The sequence below is a fragment of the Ornithodoros turicata genome, chromosome 5 (genome assembly GCF_037126465.1).
Source record: "Ornithodoros turicata isolate Travis chromosome 5, ASM3712646v1, whole genome shotgun sequence".
NCBI classification, from domain to species: Eukaryota; Metazoa; Arthropoda; class Arachnida; order Ixodida; family Argasidae; genus Ornithodoros; species Ornithodoros turicata.
In genome coordinates, this window is record NC_088205.1 from 60,489,692 (window position 1) to 60,515,401 (window position 25,710).

General features: G+C 42.1%; 2 long non-coding RNA genes across 2 annotated transcripts; one reads left to right on the top strand and one right to left on the bottom strand.

Annotated features, from left to right (window-relative positions):
- Nucleotides 1-254: 254 nt before the first annotated feature.
- Nucleotides 255-1,532, top strand: LOC135396105 (uncharacterized). The gene is made up of 3 exons (XR_010423306.1): nt 255-839; nt 912-1,069; nt 1,213-1,532. It is a non-coding gene; the product is annotated as an uncharacterized LOC135396105 (long non-coding RNA).
- A 13,978-nt stretch (nt 1,533-15,510) lies between these two features.
- LOC135394532 (uncharacterized) lies at nt 15,511-21,379 on the bottom strand. Its single transcript, XR_010422932.1, has 2 exons — nt 19,070-21,379; nt 15,511-15,673 (listed from the first exon to the last, which is right to left on the bottom strand). It is a non-coding gene; the product is annotated as an uncharacterized LOC135394532 (long non-coding RNA).
- Nucleotides 21,380-25,710: the final 4,331 nt, after the last annotated feature.

The window sequence follows — 25,710 nt, forward strand, 5'->3', positions numbered from 1 at the left end:
CCACCGTCCGTCGAGTGGACCGTCGTCGTCGGTTGTGCGCAACACCGTACATGTGCTGTTTTGTCTGCTCTTCTTGTAGGCACCTGCGTTACGTGGCCCTAGCTGAGAAAAGGGCTAAGCAAGAAAGGGACAGCATGCCAACCGAAGATTCTGATCAAGAGCACATGGGTGCTACAGGAGGCCAACCATTATCTTTTGATGAGGTGACAAGACCGGTAAGTTGTTGTTCCTTGGCCATTGCCTGAGTATGTAGCTCAGGTGGTCTTTAGCCAGCAAGACATGCTGCTAATTTATTACAGGTGCACAGACATATCAAGTATCGCACCTGTGCACCAACTGTGCTGCAATGCATGCAGAAAACAACGCGCTGCGACTACGGGTGGCAAAGCTGGAGCGTCAAAATGGTGTGCTTCAGAAGAAACCGGCAAGCATGGTGATGTCGTTTACGACATCAACTGAGGGAAACTCTTTTCTTCTCACGGTTACTTTACAGGACTGTCAAAAGCCCATTTTTTGGCAATCCTCACCACAGTTATCCCAGTCATTCCCACACCACGATCAACCTTTTCGTATCCCTGGCTCTTCATGGCCCTGGTTCTTCATGGTTCTCATGAAGCTCAGGCTGCACACACCGTTCCAGGACCTAGCATATCGCTTCCATGTTACACCCAAGACTTTACGGAAGGCTTTCGATGTATGGCTCAGACACCCCTCACAGATAGCAAAAGAGCTAGTGGCTTTCCCCCGGAAGTTGCAAGAAGCTGGGTCACGGATAAAGACACTCTCCACTTTCCAAGGCTGCAATGCATCATCGATTGCAGTGAAGTGTGTATTGCAAGGTGAGAAAATTTTTTCTCAACAAAGGTCTCTATTTTTAACATGTGGGGTATTATGTAATGCACATTCATTAGACCAACAAACTTGGAGACGCAGTAGGAAACCTGGAGCAATTACAAGCAACATTGCACGTTGAAATACCTGGTATTTGTGAACCCCCTCGAAGCAGTATGTTTCATATCACACGCCTGTGGAGGGAGAATTTCGGACCGGCAACTGGTTCTGCGGAGTGGTAAGTGCAACAACATTCACATTTGCAGACGTATTCTACAGACAGGTTTAACCTTGCAGTGCCAATTGAAACTTGTCAAATAAAATATTTCGTATTTTGTATTTGACAAACTTTCGTTTTATTTTACCGAACATCTTTTGTAGGGCTGTTAGACTTGCTACAAGAAGGAGATCAAGTTCTTGCCGACAGGGGATTCCTCCTCCATGAGGAGTTCTTCTCACGGAACATACAGCTTGTTACATCAAGCTTCTCACGGGGAATGAAACAACTTCCACATGAGCTGGTGTGCCGATCCAGAAGAGTGTCATCCTCAAGAAGAACTGTGGAACGTGCAATTGGACACATCAAGAAGTCGAGGGTGATGACTGGTACATTGCCGCACTTCTTGCGCAAGGATTATAGTAATAACCTTACTGTTGTTGCTGACCTGACAAATATGATGACACCATTGGTGAAAGTATGAGCAACTGGGTTTTGCCCTGTTTCTCACCGGTCTTCAAGGCCACTTCACCACGTCCCTAGGTCGCCTGGCTAGGTCGCACGCCAATTGCACCCTACCGTACGACGAATGTATCCCACGATCTGCTATTCCATGGCGTGAGGAAATGCCCAATATCTCGTTGCACATCCCAGGGCTAAGAAAGAAGGGCGAATCCAGCTCACTGGAAGCCAATGCGGCTGCCGAGGTCCTAATTAGTGAGACTTTTCACGCTCACACTCTGGTGTTCACAGACGGCTCCGTTGACGCAGAGTGTAGGAGCGCTACTTCCTCCTATTATATACCATCGTTAAATGTGACATGGCAAGGAAAATGAGCTCGATACCCAACATGCTCTACGACGGCTCAAATCCTGGCAATATTACATGCAGCAGACGCGGTACAGGTCAGGGGAATCACCAAGGCTGTGATCCTCACGGACTCGCGTAGCGCTCTCCAAATGGTGATGAACCCCACATGCAATAGCATTCTAGCAAGGTGTATCAGAACGTCATGTGCCCAACACAGGACGATCGGTGGAGACATCTCCCTGCAATGGATCCCCTCCCACGTCGGCATTAGTGGCAACGAAAAACCGGACCAACTTGCTTCTGCTGCACACCACAGCACTAGCACTAGTTTGCCAACCCTGGGAGACAGCGACAGAAAATTGGTCATCAATGAGATAGTTCTTATGCAGCACCCTGGGCTCCGGGACATCCTGGAAAATCATCGACATGATCTCCCACTGAAAGGACTTTCCCGAAGTGCACAAACCCTGCTCTTCAAGTTGCGAACAAGAAGCGCTTTCTCTAAATCACAACTATTCATGATTGGCTCTCTAGACAACGCAAACTGCATTGTCAGCAAATTGAAACTATCGAACATATCCTACTGCATTGCGGTGCATATGCTGCGGTGCGGGAGAAATGCCTTGGCCATTGCAGGACTTGTACGGTCGATGATATCCCACATCCCAGAGGGGCTTTGGAAAAGATACTCCAAAATTCGCAGCCTCGTCTGCTTTGTCCAGGAATCGGGCCTCGCTCAAGGGCTATGAGCGCTGCTCGGACTTCTCATCAACTCTGGCAGTGCCTGCCTTAGATCGTAGCCTGGCCAACCACGGGGAGCAGTTTTCACCTTCACCACCACCACCATTACCACCATGCTTTAGATCGTAACTTTCGGCCGTCATCATTCCTTCTCTGTTATCACATCATCTCATCTCATCCTGGCTACAGTCGTGACGCAGCCCACATTCGTGAGACCAACAACGGCAAGCTGGTTTACGCCACCACCACCACCCACCCTGTTTCTGCTGTTGGCCTTACTTAAATTGGCAATGTCAGGGCGCTACACGGCGTCAGTTATTGCATTGCCCACACTAGTAAGGGCGAACAGTAGCAAGCCCCTTGGTATATCTGCCATGCTTCTATGTACATTATTACCACATTCTGCAGCCTTTCAGTCATCAAACAGAATTCTTGGCAAAAAATTCTTTGAAAAAGCTAGTGATTTTCTCACTGTTACCACACCAAAACTCCCCATCTTTTTTAACAGTGAGTAACATCCCACCACGCTCAACATCTAGAAATAAATAACACTGTCCAATACTGTAGGGTTTGAGATGCAATTGTGTTTGCACCTGGTAATACCACCTACGCGACGTCTTTAGTGTACCTTCGGGAGACAGGGAAAAGTTAGCTCCTTTCTGCCCTTCTTCAACTAAGTTTGCAGGTTCAAGACTGTACAAGCACTTCACTTCTACCAACATTGGGGAGTGACAGTCACACTCGAAAAGTCCGTCAGGGCTGCACCTGAGGAAAGGAAAGGTGGGGTCTATCATGAGCCCACAGGATGACAATCTAGCATTTAGGTGTGAAACTCGCAGAATGTCCATCAGCCTCTCTCTTGCATTATTTTCATTTTCTATTCCATACTTTACAGCAGGGCCATTAATAACACCAGACAGCAAAATTTTATTCGTCAGGGACTCGATCGTTTTCACGCGTGATGCACACACATCTTTCATGATAGAGGCAGTTATCCTACCCATTCTGTGTTGAAACCAAAGTGGAGAATTGGCTTGATCACGTGTTTCAAGCTCTATCTCAGCTGCAGACTCTTTCGAAATTCTAAGGTGCTCCATTGCAAAATTGCACATATCCTTCAGGCTCTCTCCAGTGAAACCTCGTTTTCTTATATCACTTTGGGTCATAGAGTAGAGTGGTCTGTCTGGTGTTATGTAGAATTCCGGGGGCTCTGTTTTATGGCTGGTATGTCCTTGTGGTGGACCCTGTTTTTGATTTACGTCGATCAGTGCGAAGTACCTTGCTTGTGGAGCAATCTGGAAACAAAAGATGTATGTACCCTTTGTGCTGGATTTATGTTTTACAAGAATATTTAGGGCAATGTGACCTATACTTGTTTCAAATATTGTGCCTGTCTAACCGTACCTTACCTGTTTTAGCTTTGCTGCAAAGGACTCAAAATCTATTTTTAAAGATTGGTCATCGACGTTGCGTTTGTTGCTACTTTTTTGTACCTCTTTTGTTGGTTGGTGACGTTCATATCTCAGGTTCACAGCTAGTTTTGGCTCAATCTGGCACGCAATGGCAGCAGACGGACATGTTTTTCATGAGAAGGTTGCTTGAAGTTTTACATAAAAACAATACTGAATGTCATATTCAATACTAAGAGAAGCAGATTCGGTATATTTTATTTAGTGTACGCTATTACGATTGATTGAGCCTCGCACTATACCTGCTTCAAACGAGGCGATACCCACGGGCAAGGTATGTCGGTCACAGAGGGACCTCACTTGGTGACAACCTTCACAGACACGCTCTGGAAGTATAGCACATAGCAAACTGCTGCTGCATGGCTACAACACCTTCCTAACCTGGGAATATGGAATGGCAGTCAGTCAATATTCAAAATGCCACTCTGCCAAAATTCTTTAGTGCCTTATTCCATCTGTCTGTTGAAAGGTTATGGGAGTTGAACATTCTCACCCTGCAGTGCATGTACACAGCGCATCCAGAATCTTTCGCTCAGCCTCTGCTGCCACCCAGCAACTGTAGACTTCATTTGTTCCCTATGATGGACTCACAGTACGCTTGAGAACTAAGGTACCAAGCCTTGGTACAGCAACAACGATGCTATGTACTTTCCCTGGGTGCAAGTATAATCAGAAAATGGATTCCCCACAGCGAATGACACAATGAATGTTTTTTTACCTGCTTTGACATAATAATATGCCTCCAATGACTTGTACGTTTTCATTGCTTCCTTGTCAATATCAGGAGAGTTCACGAAATATTGGGAGATATCTTCGCGCGTGACAGCGGGCCATAGATGCCGGAAGTCGTGATATGCCAGGCGTTCAGGATTTGTCAACTTATAGACGTTGCCACAAAAACTTCGCGTCGGCTCAAAACCACTTATTATCCAGCCATTCTTGCCTCATTACCACGTTTGCAATACTCGTTAAGGGCAACCTCCATGAAGCGAATGTACAGCGAAAAACCTGCGAACTTCGCTCAGCGTCGGACGCCCTGCGCGAGACGTCAAAAATGTGAGCGCCCGCCGCCGATCTGCCCATGCCAGATATTTTCGCCCAGCGTCCGCGGTTCCGGAAGCGTCAACTGCAGATGAACCAATCAAAGTGCTCTTCCGCTACCAATCTACGCCAGATCGCCTGCACGTGGTCGTCGACGTCCTCTTCTTGCAACTGGATGCTGTCGTCTGCTCGCTGTTTCGCCAACTGCATCGTTAGAACATGAGGCATTCTCTGCCAAGAAACATGTTTTCTTTTCGCAGTAGTGAATATGCTTTTCGGTACGTTACTGGGCGCATCTTTTCAGACAGATGCTGGTTTTAGTTGCAAAATTTGTGACATTAAATGCACTTTTTCGAGCAATTGATTTCACTATGCTTTCACCTTATACCCTGGCAACAGTGACATCACAGCATGACTTCTCGACGCCGTCCGCTGGTTTTTCGCTCCATGGAGCTGGTGCCGGCGAACAACTGGCGGCGGAACGCGCGTGGCAGTCTGCCGCGCGAACTTCGTTGCAAAAATTCGCTCCATGGAGGTTGCCCTTTATACTTCTATTTTTACAATCACGAATAAAATGCACAAGACAAGCTGCAGTATTGTTTTTGTACCCACGAGCTTAAAGCGTGCCTTTCGCTCATGCTTCTTTGTTCTCAAAAGTAGCCTTCCTCGGCTAATTCCCATTGTTTATGTTGCTTTCCACGGCTATTTATCGATCGTGTTAACTCATGTGCACGCACAGAAAAGCGTAGAAAAGTAACACATCAGTTTTCGGGCAGTTCTTACCTCTTTTTCAACAGGCCCACACTGTTACAAAAAATTTATTATTACGACTGGTTGTCCGTTAAAACTGACGGACGCTCGACCGCTTCGTACGAGCGGTGCATAACGTCCGTTTCCACCGGAACAGTGTGAAAAGCAGTTTTTTGACAGTATAATCATCTGTATCTTTGTAGCACCTTCGTCCGCATGCTTCAGAAACGGGTAGAACGTCCGTATTCGCCCAGCGCTCTTTGGGTTACAGAGAGGGGTATTATCTTCGAAATCTTCCCACTAGACGACACCGCGACTGTGCCGTTGACCGTTGACCTGTTTTTCTTTTCAAATTTGCGGTGACAGCGACAGACGCGTATCGGTCTTTTTTTTTTCTGCCAGGCCCTGGTACTTGGGCCCTTGAACTTCTTCAGTGCTTGCGACACCGAAGGTAAGTAACTGACCCTGTACTCATTCTTACTTAAATAGCACAGAGCACATGAATGTGTATCGCAAAAACATGTCGGCTAAAATCAACATAAGCACGGACTTCTTATTCCCCACGCTGTGGTTCGTCTCATGCGCGTTCTTATATCCTGCACTCTCAACCCGCTGCAGTGTAGGTGTATTCAGAAGTTTATGTATTTTGCTAATTGACAAAAAACGAAAGACCGAATGTAATAACAATTACGCCATACACAACTCGGCAGCATTAGTCAGCGTCTCATTTGCATGTCATTCTTGTAGTGCAGCAAAGCTTTTATCTTTGAGTAAATGATTGTTACCGTCTGATTGACGTGACTTTTTCTTCTTTTTGAAGACTTGGATAGAGGTAAAGTAGAACTCCTTTTCTATTTCATATTACTTGAGTCCTGGGGAATGTGCTGCCGCAACCATTAAGCTCATGTTCATACATTGTCGTTTCAGGTGGTGACATTTTCAGTCAGAGCACTTTTTTCTTGACGTGAAACGAGCGAACCCTTTGAAGCTGTTCGGATGTTCCTTGATGCTGCGATGCTTATGTTCTCTGCATACTTTGTCCTGAACATGGAACACCCATGATGCATGCGAGCTTCACTGTAATTCATTATTGAAAGGTACGTTCAAGGACAAATGAATGTAATACTTGTCCACTGATTGTTCACGAACTAAGCGGCATGGTTTCTGACAATGTCCTACAAAGCTAGCGTGTGTATTGCACTACTTATACGCATGATACACTATTTCGTTAACGATAACGAAAAGCAACATGTGCAGGCCATGACTAACTGATACCTGTCAACAGAATTCTGCACTGCGGGTGTAGTGAAAGTTTAAATCCTGCTACGACTTAAATCTGAATGAAATCGAATCCCACTTTAAACCACATTTATCATATCCATCGCCAAATCCAGAAGGCTGGCAACATAAAAAAAAGTTCCTGGAACAACAAGCCCACCTAGCCAATCTAAATCCTCATACTTCCACAGCAGTAGAATGCAATCAAATTTTGAATCATTTCTTAGATGCACTATAAATTCTGAAGCTAAATTTGCTTGCAAATTGAAGTTTATATCTAAATTCATTGGAATTTTCGCCATGTTTTATTTTGATTTGATTTGCTGCATCCTTTCAAGTAACCTCCAATTTGTTTGGTCATATTCACATCCCTCATGTAGACTGGTATACATATTATACTGTGAAGCCATTGTACATCTCATTGCTTAATCAGCCAAAACATCCCATGTCATCATCACTTCTTCATTTATTGTTGTTGTTAGTCGGCCACTGAAACTGCAATTCACTAACGGACGAACGTTTGTCAGCCTTACATACGACATTTGTATGTTACTTAAATGCTTCGTGTTTCTTCCTTTAGACATATCATGAACCAGCAAGAGGAGCGGGGCACAAAACAAGACAGCAAGACACATTCAAGAAAGGCACTTAAGGTACTGCGTCAGGAGCTGTTGCGTCAAATGAAGTGAGCATTCCAACAATTCCAACTTGTTAAAAATAAATATTTTTATAAAGGACAGTTCCTGCACCTGTTGTGTGTTGGTGACAAGTAATCTGAGCATTGTGGATGTATTCAAGTAGGTTTTCCAGCTTACAGGAGACGTATCACCACTCCAGAGCACAAGTACATCGTACCGTATATCGGTCAGAGGCTGCGATGCCCTTGTTCTATTTGTCTACACATCGTGATTCCTGTGGAGCATTTATATGCGGTCTCCGTTAGTACAATTGGGTATGGGTTGAATAGCAGTACCTCGTCATCAGTACCACTCGTGTATAAGGAATCTGCGTCGTACAGGAGCTAGTCCAAACGCGTGGAGCTGTAGAAAAAAGCTGGTACACTTCATTATAAAGGAACAATCACTAGTAAAAAAAAAACAGCGCACCTTAACATTTTATAACGGAATATGTGCGGTAAAGAAACAGTTCGCCGTACAACGTAGAACGGACAAATCACTGCAAGTACGGCATCGGTAAAAATGTCCGTTTTTCTACGGCGCTTCCGTAATGTCTTGCAACGGAGCATTTGTTTGTAAAGAAACTGTGCTCCGTTGAGCAGAAAACGGACAAATGTATGGCAATATCATATCGAGTAAAATTCCCGTCTTTCTACCGATCTATTTTGAACAGTGCATCTATGTTGAGCAGATTTGTTCCAACGCTCGCTTTCCGCATGCCACGAAACACCTCTCGTCAAGATGCTGCATTAATCCAACGAATGCGCCTCGATGTGGCCTTTACAGCTCAGTGGCGTTACCGCTTGAGACAAGTTGACTCTCCCTCCTGCTGCCACTGTGGTGCTTTTGATTAAATGGAGCGCATTCTTCTTCATTGCCCCCACTACCAACCTTCCCGAACCGCACTCTCCGAGTCTCTTCCTCAGCTGGACTCTATCCCCTTCTCCCTATCGAAATTGCTTGGTCCCTGGCCCAATCCAGCCCAGCAACGATCTCCGCTCAAGGCTCTTCTGACATTTCTGGACACCATCGGACTTCGTTCGTTATTGTGAAGGGCCTCGTTATTTTATTCCCCACATCCCCACCACCACTGGGGTAGAGTATCGCCTCTGGCGATGAACTTGCCCAGTCTCCAAAATCAAAATAAAGTTGTTGTTGTTCAACAGGGTTCGAGAGCTAGTATGCATGCCTCCCTCTGCCATGGCAATCGTCATCTGCTAGCGGTGACACGGAAGTAGACCCTTCCCATGAGTCCTAGAAAATACCGGTCACCTATTATCTCACCGCTCCAAATCGCGTGGCCCTCTGACGTGAAATAAGCGCTGTACTCCCCACCAAGGTATATCTAAACAGGTAGCGCAACTCCCATAGGCCCCTGTGTCTTCAGAATGACGCCATGATAGAGACGGTCAGCGCCATTCATCCGTTGCACGGACTACTACGATTGTAAATAGATGTCGTCAGAGGTGACATCGGCACTATGAATAATAAGTAATGCATAATTAGCCACGTCACGTTTACATTCGCACACTTTGTTTGCGTTGTATTCCCTTTTCCTTACCCAGGCAACAACGCCAGAGGAGAATACAGAAAAATAAATCATATCAGGTTTAATTAAACATATCACTTCGAAATACATACAGTCATCACAAATTTTTACAACTCCAAACTGAAGGGCGTCGTGATGACCACACAAAAATTAGGAAGGTTCACTTAAGGTCCATTTTTCACCTAGAGCTATATGTACACGTAGTGATTAGAAGTTTCCATTTATTCAGTGAGTGGCCATTATAGGTACATTGCAACAAAACATAGCATCGTTGGTCCACAGCTCATTCCTGCTAACACTCACGCTATCATGGTCGCTTGTCCCATGACGAATTTTTTTTTCGCTGTTCCAGCAACAGGGGATGCCTTGTATTTATCTGTTCACGCGTGCAATTCTTGGTCTACACCTCCGAGATGTGAACGTCGCTTCCTGTTTAACCCAAAAAGAGTACGAACTCCGTATTACAAGGCACGGACTCACGGCACGGATACAGAGATGCACGGATAAACACGTCCACCGTGACACATACGCAAAGGGAACCGGACACCGAAATGTACTTAGGTGGTAGATGATTTCGTATACAGGGTGTCCCAGCTAAGTGTATACAGATGTTTTAAAAGTGTATGTAACACTTTTTCCAAGATGAAATCAATTGCAATATAGAATATGCTGAAGGGCACTCCCTAGGAGGGCATTAGCAAAGTCCAAAGGCGATGTCTTAATTAACTTTCATTAATTAACTTGTTAATTATAAAAGCTACAAAGTTGTCCCAACGGGAACATCTGTTCCTTTCGGTCACCTGATATCGTAGCCGTTTCCAGAACAAAAATCCGTTCGATAGATCGCCCGCAAAAAATTCGTGAAGGAACGCCCTTTCTTTCTTTATTTTGTTCATTGCGCTTCTTAGAAGACGCGTCTTTCCTTCATCCCCAATGTGAGAGGGACAAAGAGCACACTATCGCCTCTTGCGTCCTGGGAAAAGATTGAAAGGAAACAGAACTTGCAGCCCAAGATAAGGCCAGTTCCGACAGAGTCACCAGATACATTTGTTTTTGTTTTGTTTCCGCAAGTTAAAGCTCAACCACGACTCATAAGGCGGCACTGTGCTCCTTCCCCTTCTCACGTTGGGGATGAAGGAAATACGCGTCTGAGAACAGAGAAACAGAGAAAAAAATGGCGTTCCTTCACAAATTTTTTGCGGCCTATCTCTGGAACGGATTTTTCTTCTGAAAACGGCTGCGATATCAGGTGACCGAAAGGAACAGATGTTCTCATTGGGACAACTTTTGTAGCTTTTATAATTAACAAATTATTTAATGAAAGTCCTTTGGACTTTGCTAATGCCCTACTAGAGAGTGCCCTTCAGCATATGCTATATTGCAATTGATTTCATCTTGGAAAAAGTGTTATATATATTTTTTTAAAATCTGTATACAGGTGTACACGACATACGTGAACCGTCAAGAGCCGTCCCTGTGCCCGTAGCTCAGTCGTATTATCTCTGCACGCACGGTCTTACTGTGGATAAATAGAATAACTGAGTCAGGGAACAGGGAAGATAACAGGGAAGAAAAATACCGGGGCTCTTTGGCTGTACGTTGCACATATATTAATAAGCCCCAACGTCGCCACACCAGCACCGGACAGCTGTTTCCACCTTATTGGGTCAGCAGCAGCAAGGCAGGTAAGCATCAGGTAGGCGACGTTTGAGCGAGTGGCGTCGGAAGTTAAAGTTAACAGGAAATGCTTTAATGAAATTGATGCGGTACTAAGGGAGTACAAAGGAAGGGTTATCAACTCCTAGAACCGAATGTTAAATTCATTTTATCCACCGTTTGAGCGCGCGTAACGTGATATTATACAGCTTCAAGTTGTAAAGCCCAATATAGGATATGACCAGACTCTACCTCATATCGTTTCCGTACGTCTCATTGACCCCCTGCAGGACTTTACTATTGCCTGCCGTTGCAATAGAGCAAAAGTCCTCCGTCGTCTTCGAATCAATGTTGCACGGACACCCTCACTTCCGTATCAAATGCGCCAAACGAATTCCCAAAATTGTGCAACTCGTTGTGTGGAGGACAACATTGAACAGTGATTTTCAGTGGATTTCTTTCTGAGGACATATTAGTTGATTTAAATCATAACGAATGTCAGCGTTCAAATCACGATAAAAATTAGAGATTAAATCACGCAACCCTGCTCGTGCGTGCTACAGTGATTAGCTAGCCACCCACATTATTTTCTGGTTTTTCACGTTGTTTCGACATTCACGCAGTTGTTTTGTCCTCTTTGTTCTAACCTTGCTCGTGTCTCCTCCTTATATTTTTCATTCCCCACTGTTCCCCACTCCATCCCGCTGTCCTCTCCTGGACGCCGGTCATAGCCACAGTTGCTTCTCGGCGCTAACAGGGAATTCAAAAATAAAAATATTGCATTTGCCATTATGCAATTTTACAGGCTTAATCAAATGTTGACGGAGCACGTCACTGGCGTCTTTCTTCATAAGAGTGCCCCCTGCTGGTTACCAGGAAGAAGTTAAAAGCGAAACGGGTGACCGCCTATTTTGTTGACCTCTCAGTTTGCTGTGCGGGTGCCGCTCCATGGAGAAACACGATAACTCGGTGTTCCGTAAGCTTTCGTACCAAGCTGTACTACAACCCAGCCCACTAGTTACCTATACTTCCCTTGCAAGGACGACTGCATTTGTGTTCTGTCCTCTTTGTTCTAACCTTGGTGCCGCCTCATTACTGCAGATTTTCATTCTCCAATGGCATGAACTGCAACGCTTCAGCCCACTAGCTACTATATTCCAAACTGCTAGAAAAACACTAATCTATCATACTAACTGGATGCTAAACGTTATTCACACTACTACTAAAAACTAAGTATATACTAAATTAGTACGAGAAATATACTCAAAACTGCTACTAAAACACTAAACGATTATACTAACCAAATCCCAATCGTTAGTCACTCTACTACTAAGAACTAACTGTATACTAAAGTGCTACAAGAATGCACATTCCAAACTGCTACTAAACCACTGAACGATTACTATACGAAATAAGTGCTAAACGTTAGTCACTCTACTACTAACTAAATACTGAAGTACTACAAAATATAGCATTCTAAACTGCTACTAAAACTCTAAACGATTATACTAACTGAACACTAAACATTAGTTGCTCTGCTACGATGAAATCACTGATTACTAAAGTGCAAGTGTGCATTCTAACCTGCTACGAAAAAATATTATTCGATTATACTACCTAAATAGCCACAGCTGCTTCACGGCGCCAACATCAATAAAAAAATACTACCTTAATGTTAAGCGTTACTCACTCTGATTCTAAGAACTAACGACATGCTAATGTGCTACTTAAATATACATTCAAAACTGATACGCCAACACTAAACGATTATACAAACTGAATGCTAAACCGCTTGTCACTCTACTGCTAACTGAAGTGCTGAATACTGAAGTACTACTAAAATATACATTCTAAATTGCGACTAAACACTAAACGATTATATTAAATAAATGCAAAACGTTAGTCGCTCTACTACGAGGTAACTACACACTGAAGTACTACTAAAATACGCATTCTATTGATCACGATGGAAATTGGTGTTCTGAGGCTGGAACACCGAAGACACAAAGCCTCAAGTGCCTAAGTACGATGAACGAAGAAAGTAGGAAGTCACTGAAAAGGATAGGCAGCTGCAGGACTCGAACCCACATCTTCTGGATTACCGGTCCAGGGCTTTACCAATTGAGCTAAGCTAACACGCCTCTCCAATGACTTCCAGGGTTGCGTCATGTGAAGGGACCAATCTCATCCACTCACTCACTCATCCCCCTTTGACTCTTACATGTTTTCTCATTCACACACGTCCAATCATACGACGGGGCCACGCATCGGCATCTGCTGATCACGATGGAAATTGCCACACAACCAAGGCACATCCTGAGGATGTCAATATGACGTCACCAACTGGACAATCAGATGTCCGTAAGATATCCCGGATTGACCGGATGACATCCTATTGGACATAATTCGTACTGCCATTGCAACAGCCGAGCACTTGATTTGGGCAATCCTGGTGGCTTCCTTTATGACATTTTCAGGATATTTTTCTAGGCATCTCAGGATATTTTTCCGGACATTCCAGAACGTTACTGCAGTATGCCCCCTGCCCCCGTATGCTGTGTATACATCTTATAATTCAAGCGGTTCCATCACATAAGCCTGTTCACTGTGAGAAGGCATTTTATTGAATATTCTGTACTCCCACTCAGAAGCGTACACGAAGAGGGGAGTACCTGAGGAAGCGTGGACCTCCACGCGAAAGCTTGTACAAATCAAATCTTCAGTGTCGGTTTCTGTATTTTGTTTATGTACTCCCACTCAAAAAACCTCATCTGTATATCACTTGGCAACGAGCTAGCTAACAATGTATCATGTTAACATCAGTTCTTGGAATGAGCAGCTAGATCTAGGAATTGGTGTTTCATCTAAGTGGGTGAGTATCCTGAGTAACGAAAGCGGTTAATTAAGTTATACCAGCACCATAAAGGGTATATAGATGGGAGCTAGCCCAGGCACTTTGGTACACCAAAAATGTGAAAATTGCTCCCATCCTAACATGAAGATATAGGGTAGAGCCGACATGTAGTATAAACAGTAACTGCCACCAAGGAATATTGGAGGCATAGTTTAAGTAGGCAATTGTACTGAAACAGATTTGCCACAGAAGTGTTTACACAGAACATAGGCATTTCATGCACTATTGCATCAGATAAACATGGCAAGATCACGTTGGTAATACTAGAGATTTTGAGAGCTTCGAGTGGAGCACGAGTACACATCATGATTGCAGTTCAGATAACTATAGATAAATATCTGGTCATTACTACACCTCCTGGTTCAGACTTGTGACTTGGAGATCACCTGTCCTACACACGCCACTTCCCCTTTGTTGTAATAGAGCTTCTGCAACGCTTCAGGAACAAAATGCAGAAGGAAGCACCTCACTACACAGATGGAAAGACATTCACATTTTTATACGGTCGAAAGAGTTGAAGGACAGGAGGAAAATCAATTCACCAGGCTGCGAAGACGTTAACACGCCAACAGACGTTTCCAAGTTGAAAACAGATTCCGAGTTGATGCTGCTTGGTTGCATGTGACGATGAGAGCACTGCGGCTATAGTTAAGTTTCGGTTTCAAAGACCGGGAAGCTCACGTCTCGCAACATAACTAAAGCCAGGAACTATCGTATTGCACAACCAGTTTTTGCAATACACAGGTATTTGGAGTTGTGTGCACAACTTTGTAAACTTTGGGTATATATTTATTTAATTTATTTATTCGTTTTATTATTTTATTTATTTATTTTTATGTTTGAGCATGAATTATTTGCACACGTTTGCGCACTTTCGACAATTTCCTAAATAGTGTGTTGAAGACACTGAAACCAAATAAAGGGCAATAACTGCAGTATTTGAATTCCCTCTAAAGTAGTGGAAAATTGAAGTTACTTGATATTCGAGCTCTCTAACTGCGCTGAAGAGTCTTATGACATTTACTGTTTTGTCTCGCCATACACAATACGCCAAGAGTGAGTGACGGGCAATGCTTCAATCCCTGTGTAACTTCGACTTATCTGCTCAGACGTTTCTGCACAAATATTGCAGTGAAATTTGTCAAAGGACTGTGCAACCACAGTGGCGCTTGACATTAACCATTTTAATATGCTGTTGTACATATCCTTTTGTGCTCTGTGCTGTTTGGAACGACACGCAAAAAGTGTTAAATCATTCATTAGTGAGATCCGATTGAGGCAAGACTCCGTGCTTAATGCCAGTAAGAATGGATCATCCAAGAGATCTGCATGTATAACTACATAGAAACATTAAATCAAGTAATCAGAAATAAAATGAGACTTGGGCTAATTATTAAAATATTTGTGTAGCATATCAATAGAGCTTAGGTATTTTGCCTTGTTGCTGTACAATACGTACATTGTATTATTAAAGTGACATGCAAGTCGGGAGAGAATTACACCCACCACATACTTTGGGAATTCAAACCAAATGATTTCAATCGCAACTTCTGATTTAACATGAGACATAAGCCACAGGATAACTGTAGGATATCTACAGGATGTACGCTTTTATTGTCCCAACGGACATCGCAAATAGACATCTAGAAGACATCCTATTTACGTCACTTTCTGACAAAGATATTCCGACCATTTCAGGACGTCCTCTGGACATTGGTGGTTGTGGGTGGTGTTCTGAGCCTGGAACACGGAAGACACAAAACCTCAACTGCCTAAGTACGATGAACGAAGAAAGTAGAAAGTCACTGAAAAGGTTATCCAGCTGCAGTACTCGAACACATATATTCTGGATTCTAAACGCATTCTAAAGTGCTACTTTAACACTAAACGATTATACGTATACTAAAGTGCTACAAGAATGCATATTCCAAACTTCTACTAAACCTCTCAACGACTACTATACGACATAAGTCCTAAACGTTAGTCACTGTACTACTAAAAACTAACTAAATACTGAAGTACTACTAAAATATAGCATTATAAACTGCTACTAAAACTCTAAACGATTATACTTACTCAATACTAAACGTTAGTCGCTCTGCTACGATGAACTAACTGATTACTACCATGCAAATATGCATTTTAACTTGCTACAAAAACATTAATCGATTATACTACCTGAATGTTAAGCGTTACCCACTCTGCTACTAAGAATTAACTACATTATAATGTGCTACTGGAATATGCATTCAAAACTGATACCACAACACCAAACGGTTACACTAACTGAATGCTAAACCACTTGTCAATCTACTGCAAAGAACTAACTAAATACTAAAATATACATTCTAAATTGCTACTACAACACTAAGCGAGTACACTATCTAAATTCTAAACACTAGTCACTCTACTACTACGAACTAATTGAATACTAAAGCATTACTAAAATATACATTCTAAACTTCTACTACAACACTAAGCGATTATACTATTTCTAAACACTAGTCACTAGTTAGCCAGCGGTAGCACTGGAACCCACATCCACGTAATCCAGAAGATGTGGGTTCGAGTCCTACAGCTGGCTAACCTTTTCAGTGACTTCCATCTTTCATCATGAGAGTATAGTTCATTGCTGGTAAAGTGATGCCATCAAGAACCCAAGTATCTGACTACTATGATGCAATAACGTGCTTTCTACAATTACATATTGTTTTTATCGTAAAAAAAGGCGCAAATTAACACTCCTGTCGGGAAAAGAGGCCCCCGTAAGGATGCAATGCCTGCACCTCGGCTCGAGAAATCGTTGGGGTACGGTACAGGCTGCAACAACGGACCACTGGCATCCCCGTGTTGCAAACCTAGGCGATTATACTCTAAATTCTAAACATTAGTCACTCCACTACTACGAACTAACTCAATACTGAAGTACTACTGAAATATACATTATAAACTGCTACCAAAACACTAAACGATTATACTAGCTGAACACTAAACATTACAAAGAACCGTCTACTCACTAAAGTACTACTAACATAAACCTTCTAAACTGCTACAAAAGACTAAACGATTATACTAACTAAATGCTGAAAGTTGCTCACTGTACTACTCAGAACTAACTGTACACCTAAGTGCTACAAGAATGCACATTCCAAACTGCTACTAAACTGCTAAACATTTAGTATACGAAATAAGTGCCAAACGTTAGTCACTATACTAGTAAGAACTAACTAAACACTGAAGTACTACTAAAATATAGCATTCTAAACTGCTACGGAAACTCTAAACGATTATACTAACCGAACACTAAACGTTAGTCGCTCTGCTACGATGAACCGATTACTAAAGTGCAAATACGCATTTCAACCTGCTACCAAAAATATTAACCGCTTATATTACCTAGACGTTCACCGTTCCTCACTAAGCTACTAAGAATTAACTACATGCTAATGTGCTACTGGAATACACATTCAAAACTGATACCACAACACTAAACCGTTACGCTAACTGAATGCTACACCGCTTGTCACTCTGCTGCTAAGACGTAATTAATACTAAAATATACATTCTAAATTGCTACTAAACACTAAACGGTTATATTGCACAAATACAAACCGTTACTCACTGTACTACGAACTAACTAAATACTGAAGTACTACTAAAATATACATTCTAAATTGCCACTACACCACGAGGCGATTATGCAATCTAAATTCCAAACACTAGTCACTCTACTACTACGTACCAATTCAATACTAAGGCATTACTAAAAGATACGTTCTAAACTGCTACTAAAACACTAGGCGATTGTACTATCTAAATTCTAAACACTAGTCACTCTACTACTACGAAATAACGCAATACTGAAGTACTACTAAAATATACATTATAAACTGCTACCAAAACACTAAACGATTATACTACCTGAACGCTAAGCCTTACTGAGTACTACTAACAACTATCTACACATTAAAGTGCTACTAACATATACTTTCTAAACTGCTACTAAACACTAAACGAGTATACTAAGTAAACGCTGAAAGTTAGTCACCCTACTACTAAGAACTAACTGTATACTAAAGTGCTACAAGAATGCACATTCCAAACTACTACAGAACTGCTAAACGATTACTATACAATATAAGTGGTAAACGTTAGTCATTCAACTAGTAAGAATTAACTAAATACCGAAGTACTACTAAAATATAGCATTCTAAACTGGTACTAGAAATCTAAACCATTATACTAAATGAACAGTAAACGTAAGCTACTAAACCCTAAACGATTATATTACATCAGTGCAAAACGTTAGGTACTCTACTACGATCTAACTAAATACCGAATTACTACTAAAATATACATTCTAAATTACTACTAGAACACTAAGCGATTATACTATCTAAATTCTAAACACTAGTCACTCTACTACTACGAACTAATTCAATACTACAGCATTACTAAAATATACACTCTAAACTGCTACTACAACACTAAGCGATTATACTATCTAACTTCTAAACCCTAGTCACTCTACTACTACGAACTAATTCAATGCTAAAGCATTAATAAAATATACGTTCTTAACTGCTACTAAAACACTAGGCGATTATACTATCTATATTCTAAACACTAGTCACACTACTACTACGAACTAACTCAATACTAAGGCATTACTAACATATACGTTCTAAACTGCTACCAAAACATTAATCGATTAGGCTAACTAAATGCTGAAAGTTAGTCACAGTACTATTAAAAACTAGGTAACGTACTGCTAAAATATTACATTCCAAACTGCTATACAACAGTAGCCAAGAATGCTAAACGTTAGTCACTCATTGTCACCGTGGTGCTTGGCTCCACGCACTGCCATACGGATGGCATGTGGTCCACAGTCAGCTGCGGGATCATATCCTCCTCCGAGGAGAAGATATGCCCGCAGCATGACTTGCACAGCTTATCGGGGCGCGCGGCCACCAATAAAGCCAGTGCGAGTATGGACCACGCCACCCTAAAGAAGATGTCCTCCTCTTTTATGGCAGCAGTGACGAGCACCGCGGCGACAAGTACACTAAAGACCCGTACTGCCCTATCCACTACGTCCACGAGCTCTACCATATCGAAAAAGAACGGACTTACTAGCTTTCACAGGCGGAGTGGCTCCTTGCAGAAAGCGAGTCCTGATTGACGATCTGACAGCTTGTGATTGGTTCCCTACCTACCCCGATGTCATCGTTTATGGTGAACTAGAACATTCTTCTTCTTCGAACTGCTGTGGCGCCGAGAACATACCAGTGCACCATAAACGAAGATAGTCGAACTTCTTCGTTCATTGTTGTTTTTAATTCATTGCTACGACACGTGGTGGCGTTCCTCTAGGCTTGGAAATATTCTAGCGCCTGTGACTAATCCACCTGAATATTAGCTCCCCGTGTGTACACAAAGGAAGCTAGTCTTCCGGCACCCAGTGGAGGGGTTCGGTAAATCCCAGTGGTCTTGCACACGCGTTGCATCTTGGGCGCTTGCTCAGCGGGGGAACGAACAATAATCCTTCACATTTCGCTTTCGCTGACCTTGACACGTCGTGGACTGTGGACCGGTAGGGAAGAAATGGGAACAGTTTGGAGGCCGTTTGTTTCTTTTGTATTAGTAAACTACCACAATTCCAAGCGACGGTAAGCACTCAAAGGAAGTTAGTCTTGCTGCATCCAATTCCATATTGCTTGGCTGCCTGGTTCTCATTGATCCGGAGGACACAAAAATTGATATATACGCGAATGACGACGAGTTTACGACCCCTCAACGCTACGACGAAGCCCCAAGATTTTCCTATAGTCAGTGAAGACATAACTGATACACTTGACCCCGCCCCCACAGCAGAATTGCTTCGCTACACACGAACTATCTACACACTAAAGTGCTACTAACATATACTTTCTAATCTGCTACTAAACACTAACCGAGCATACTAATTAAATGCTGAAAGTTAGTCCCCCTACTACTAAGAACTAACTGTATACTAAAGTGCTACAAGAATGCACATTCCAAACTACTACAAAACTGCTAAACGATTACTATACGATATAAGTCGTAAACGTTAGTCACTCTGCTAGTAAGAATTAACTACATACTGAAGTACTACTAAAATATACATTCTAAATTGCCACTCCACCACGAGGCGATTATACTATCTAAATTCTCAACTCTAGTCACTCTACTACTACGAACTAACTCAATACTAAGGCATTACTAAAATATACGTTCTAAACTGCTACTAAAACACTAGGCGATTATGCTATCTAATTCTAAACACTAGTCACTCTACTACTACGAAGTAACTCAATACTGAAGTGCTACTAAAATATACATTATAAACTGCTACCAAAACACTAAACGATTATACTACCTGAACGCTAAACCTTACTGACTACTACTAAGAACTATCTACACACTAAAGTGCTACTAACATATACTTTCTAAACTGCTACTAAACACTAAGCGAGTATACTAACTAAATGCTGAAAGTTAGTCACCCTACTACTAAGAACTAACTGTATACTAAAGTGCTACAAGAATGCACATTCCAAACTACTACAAAACTGCTAAACGATTACTATACGATATAAGTGGTAAACGTTAGTCATTCAACTAGTAAGAATTAACTAAATACCGAAGTACTACTAAAATATAGCATTTTAAACAGCTACTAAAAATCTAAACCATTATACTAAATGAACAGCAAACGTAAGCTGCTAAACACTAAACGACTATATTACATGAATGCAAAACGTTAGGTACTCTACTACGAACTAACTAAATACCGAATTACTACTAAAATATACACTCTAAACTGCTACTACAACACTAAGCGATTATACTATCTAAATTCTAAACACTAGTCACTCTACTACTACGAACTAATTCAATACTACAGCATTACTAAAATATACACTCTAAACTGCTACTACAACACTAAGCGATTATACTATCTAACTTCTAAACCCTAGTCACTCTACTACTACGAACTAATTCAATACTAAAGCATTAATAAAATATACGTTCTTAACTGCTACTAAAACACTAGGCGATTATACTATCTATATTATAAACACTAGTCACACTACTACTACGAACTAACTCAATACTAAGGCATTACTAACATATACGTTCTAAACTGCTACCAAAACATTAATCGATTAGGCTAACTAAATGCTGAAAGTTAGTCACAGTACTATTAAAAACTAGGTAACGTACTGCTAAAATATTACATTCCAAACTGCTATACAACAGTAGCCAAGAATGCTAAACGTTAGTCACTCATTGTCACCGTGGTGCTTGGCTCCACGCACTGCCATACGGATGGCATGTGGTCCACAGTCAGCTGCGGGATCATATCCTCCTCCGAGGAGAAGATATGCCCGCAGCATGACTTGCACAGCTTATCGGGGCGCGCGGCCACCAATAAAGCTAGTGCGAGTATGGACCACGCCACCCTAAAGAAGATGTCCTCCTCTTTTATGGCAGCAGTGACGAGCACCGCGGCGACAAGTACACTAAAGACCCGTACTGCCCTATCCACTACGTCCACGAGCTCTACCATATCGAAAAAGAACGGACTTACTAGCTTTCACAGGCGGAGTGGCTCCTTGCAGAAAGCGAGTCCTGATTGACGATCTGACAGCTTGTGATTGGTTCCCTACCTACCCCGATGTCATCGTTTATGGTGAACTAGAACATTCTTCTTCTTCGAACTGCTGTGGCGCCGAGAACATACCAGTGCACCATAAACGAAGATAGTCGAACTTCTTCGTTCATTGTTGTTTTTAATTCATTGCTACGACACGTGGTGGCGTTCCTCTAGGCTTGGAAATATTCTAGCGCCTGTGACTAATCCACCTGAATATTAGCTCCCCGTGTGTACACAAAGGAAGCTAGTCTTCCGGCACCCAGTGGAGGAGTTCAGTAAATCCCAGTGGTCTTTGCACACGCGTTGCATCTTGGGCGCTTGCTAAGCGGGGGAACGAAGAATCATGCCTTCACATTTCGCTTTCGCTGACCTTGACACGTCGTGGACTGTGGACCGGTAGGGAAGAAATGGGAACAGTTTGGAGGCCGTTTGTTTCTTTTGTATTAGTAAACTCCCACAATTCCAAGCGACGGTAAGCACTCAAAGGAAGTTAGTCTTGCTGCATCCAATTCCATATTGCTTGGCTGCCTGGTTCTCATTGATCCGGAGGACACAAAAATTGATATATACGCGAATGACGACGAGTTTACGACCCCTCAACGCTACGACGAAGCCCCAAGATTTTCCTATAGTCAGTGAAGACATAACTGATACACTTGACCCCGCCCCCACAGCAGAATTGCTTCGCTACACACGAACTATCTACACACTAAAGTGCTACTAACATATACTTTCTAATCTGCTACTAAACACTAACCGAGCATACTAATTAAATGCTGAAAGTTAGTCCCCCTACTACTAAGAACTAACTGTATACTAAAGTGCTACAAGAATGCACATTCCAAACTACTACAAAACTGCTAAACGATTACTATACGATATAAGTCGTAAACGTTAGTCACTCTGCTAGTAAGAATTAACTACATACTGAAGTACTACTAAAATATACATTCTAAATTGCCACTCCACCACGAGGCGATTATACTATCTAAATTCTCAACTCTAGTCACTCTACTACTACGAACTAACTCAATACTAAGGCATTACTAAAATATACGTTCTAAACTGCTACTAAAACACTAGGCGATTATGCTATCTAATTCTAAACACTAGTCACTCTACTACTACGAAGTAACTCAATACTGAAGTGCTACTAAAATATACATTATAAACTGCTACCAAAACACTAAACGATTATACTACCTGAACGCTAAACCTTACTGACTACTACTAAGAACTATCTACACACTAAAGTGCTACTAACATATACTTTCTAAACTGCTACTAAACACTAAACGAGTATACTAACTAAATGCTGAAAGTTAGTCACCCTACTACTAAGAACTAACTGTATACTAAAGTGCTACAAGAATGCACATTCCAAACTACTACAAAACTGCTAAACGATTACTATACGATATAAGTGGTAAACGTTAGTCATTCAACTAGTAAGAATTAACTAAATACCGAAGTACTACTAAAATATACATTCTAAATTGCCACTCCACCACGAGGCGATTATACTATCTAACTTCTCAACTCTAGTCACTCTACTACTACGAACTAACTCAATACTAAGGCATTACTAAAATATACGTTCTAAACTCCTACTAAAACACTAGGCGATTATGCTATCTAATTCTAAACACTAGTCACTCTACTACTACGAAGTAACTCAATACTGAAGTGCTACTAAAATATACATTATAAACTGCTACCAAAACACTAAACGATTATACAGGGTTCGCCAAGATAAACTTCGGGGTTTGTAACGAAGATAAAACAAATTAGAACAGTGTCGGAAAGCGAAAGTAGATGTTAGAAGACGTATTATGCCCCAAAATTTTATGTCGACAATGCCGCTTTGTTCGTTTCTCTGTGAATAAATCGTGAAAATTAAAAAATCGCCGCTGCCTAAACGGCTATACCCGTGTTTCGGCTTCTTTCCGTCAGATGGCGAAACGGTCGAACGCGGCGTTGCAGAGTACGATTCTGCATTCAGTTCCACTTGTTCAGATTTCGATGTCGTCTGCAACGCAGCGTTCGACCGTTTCGCCATCTGACGCAAAGGAGCTGAAACACAGGTATTGCCGACTAGGCAGCGGCGGTTTTCTAATTTTCACGATTTATCCGCAGAGGAACGGACCAAATGGCAGTATCGACATAAAATTTTGGGGCATAATACATCCTCTAACACCTACTTTAGGTTTCCGACACTGTTCTTATTTGTTTTATCTCCGTTACAAACCCCGAAGTTTATCTTGGTGAACCCTGTACTACCTGAACGCTAAACCTTACTGACTACTACTAAGAACTATCTACACACTAAAGTGCTACTAACATATACTTTCTAAACTGCTACTAAACACTAAGCGAGTATACTAACTAAATGCTGAAAGTTAGTCACCCTACTACTAAGAACTAACTGTATACTAAAGTGCTACAAGAATGCACATTCCAAACCACTACAAAACTGCTAAACGATTACTATACGATATAAGTGGTAAACGTTAGTCATTCAACTAGTAAGAATTAACTAAATACCGAAGTACTACTAAAATATAGCATTTTAAACAGCTACTAAAAATCTAAACCATTATACTAAATGAACAGCAAACGTAAGCTGCTAAACACTAAACGACTATATTACATGAATGCAAAACGTTAGGTACTCTACTACGAACTAACTAAATACCGAATTACTACTAAAATATACACTCTAAACTGCTACTACAACACTAAGCGATTATACTATCTAAATTCTAAACACTAGTCACTCTACTACTACGAACTAATTCAATACTACAGCATTACTAAAATATACACTCTAAACTGCTACTACAACACTAAGCGATTATACTATCTAACTTCTAAACCCTAGTCACTCTACTACTACGAACTAATTCAATACTAAAGCATTAATAAAATATACGTTCTTAACTGCTACTAAAACACTAGGCGATTATACCATCTATATTATAAACACTAGTCACACTACTACTACGAACTAACTCAATACTAAGGCATTACTAACATATACGTTCTAAACTGCTACCAAAACATTAATCGATTAGGCTAACTAAATGCTGAAAGTTAGTCACAGTACTATTAAAAACTAGGTAACGTACTGCTAAAATATTACATTCCAAACTGCTATACAACAGTAGCCAAGAATGCTAAACGTTAGTCACTCATTGTCACCGTGGTGCTTGGCTCCACGCACTGCCATACGGATGGCATGTGGTCCACAGTCAGCTGCGGGATCATATCCTCCTCCGAGGAGAAGATATGCCCGCAGCATGACTTGCACAGCTTATCGGGGCGCGCGGCCACCAATAAAGCTAGTGCGAGTATGGACCACGCCACCCTAAAGAAGATGTCCTCCTCTTTTATGGCAGCAGTGACGAGCACCGCGGCGACAAGTACACTAAAGACCCGTACTGCCCTATCCACTACGTCCACGAGCTCTACCATATCGAAAAAGAACGGACTTACTAGCTTTCACAGGCGGAGTGGCTCCTTGCAGAAAGCGAGTCCTGATTGACGATCTGACAGCTTGTGATTGGTTCCCTACCTACCCCGATGTCATCGTTTATGGTGAACTAGAACATTCTTCTTCTTCGAACTGCTGTGGCGCCGAGAACATACCAGTGCACCATAAACGAAGATAGTCGAACTTCTTCGTTCATTGTTGTTTTTAATTCATTGCTACGACACGTGGAGGCGTTCCTCTAGGCTTGGAAATATTCTAGCGCCTCTGACTAATCCACCTGAATATTAGCTCCCCGTGTGTACACAAAGGAAGCTAGTCTTCCGGCACCCAGTGGAGGGGTTCGGTAAATCCCAGTGGTCTTGCACACGCGTTGCATCTTGGGCGCTTGCTCAGCGGGGGAACGAACAATAATCTTCACATTTCGCTTTCGCTGACCTTGACACGTCGTGGACTGTGGACCGGTAGGGAAGAAATGGGAACAGTTTGGAGGCCGTTTGTTTCTTTTGTATTAGTAAACTACCACAATTCCAAGCGACGGTAAGCACTCAAAGGAAGTTAGTCTTGCTGCATCCAATTCCATATTGCTTGGCTGCCTGGTTC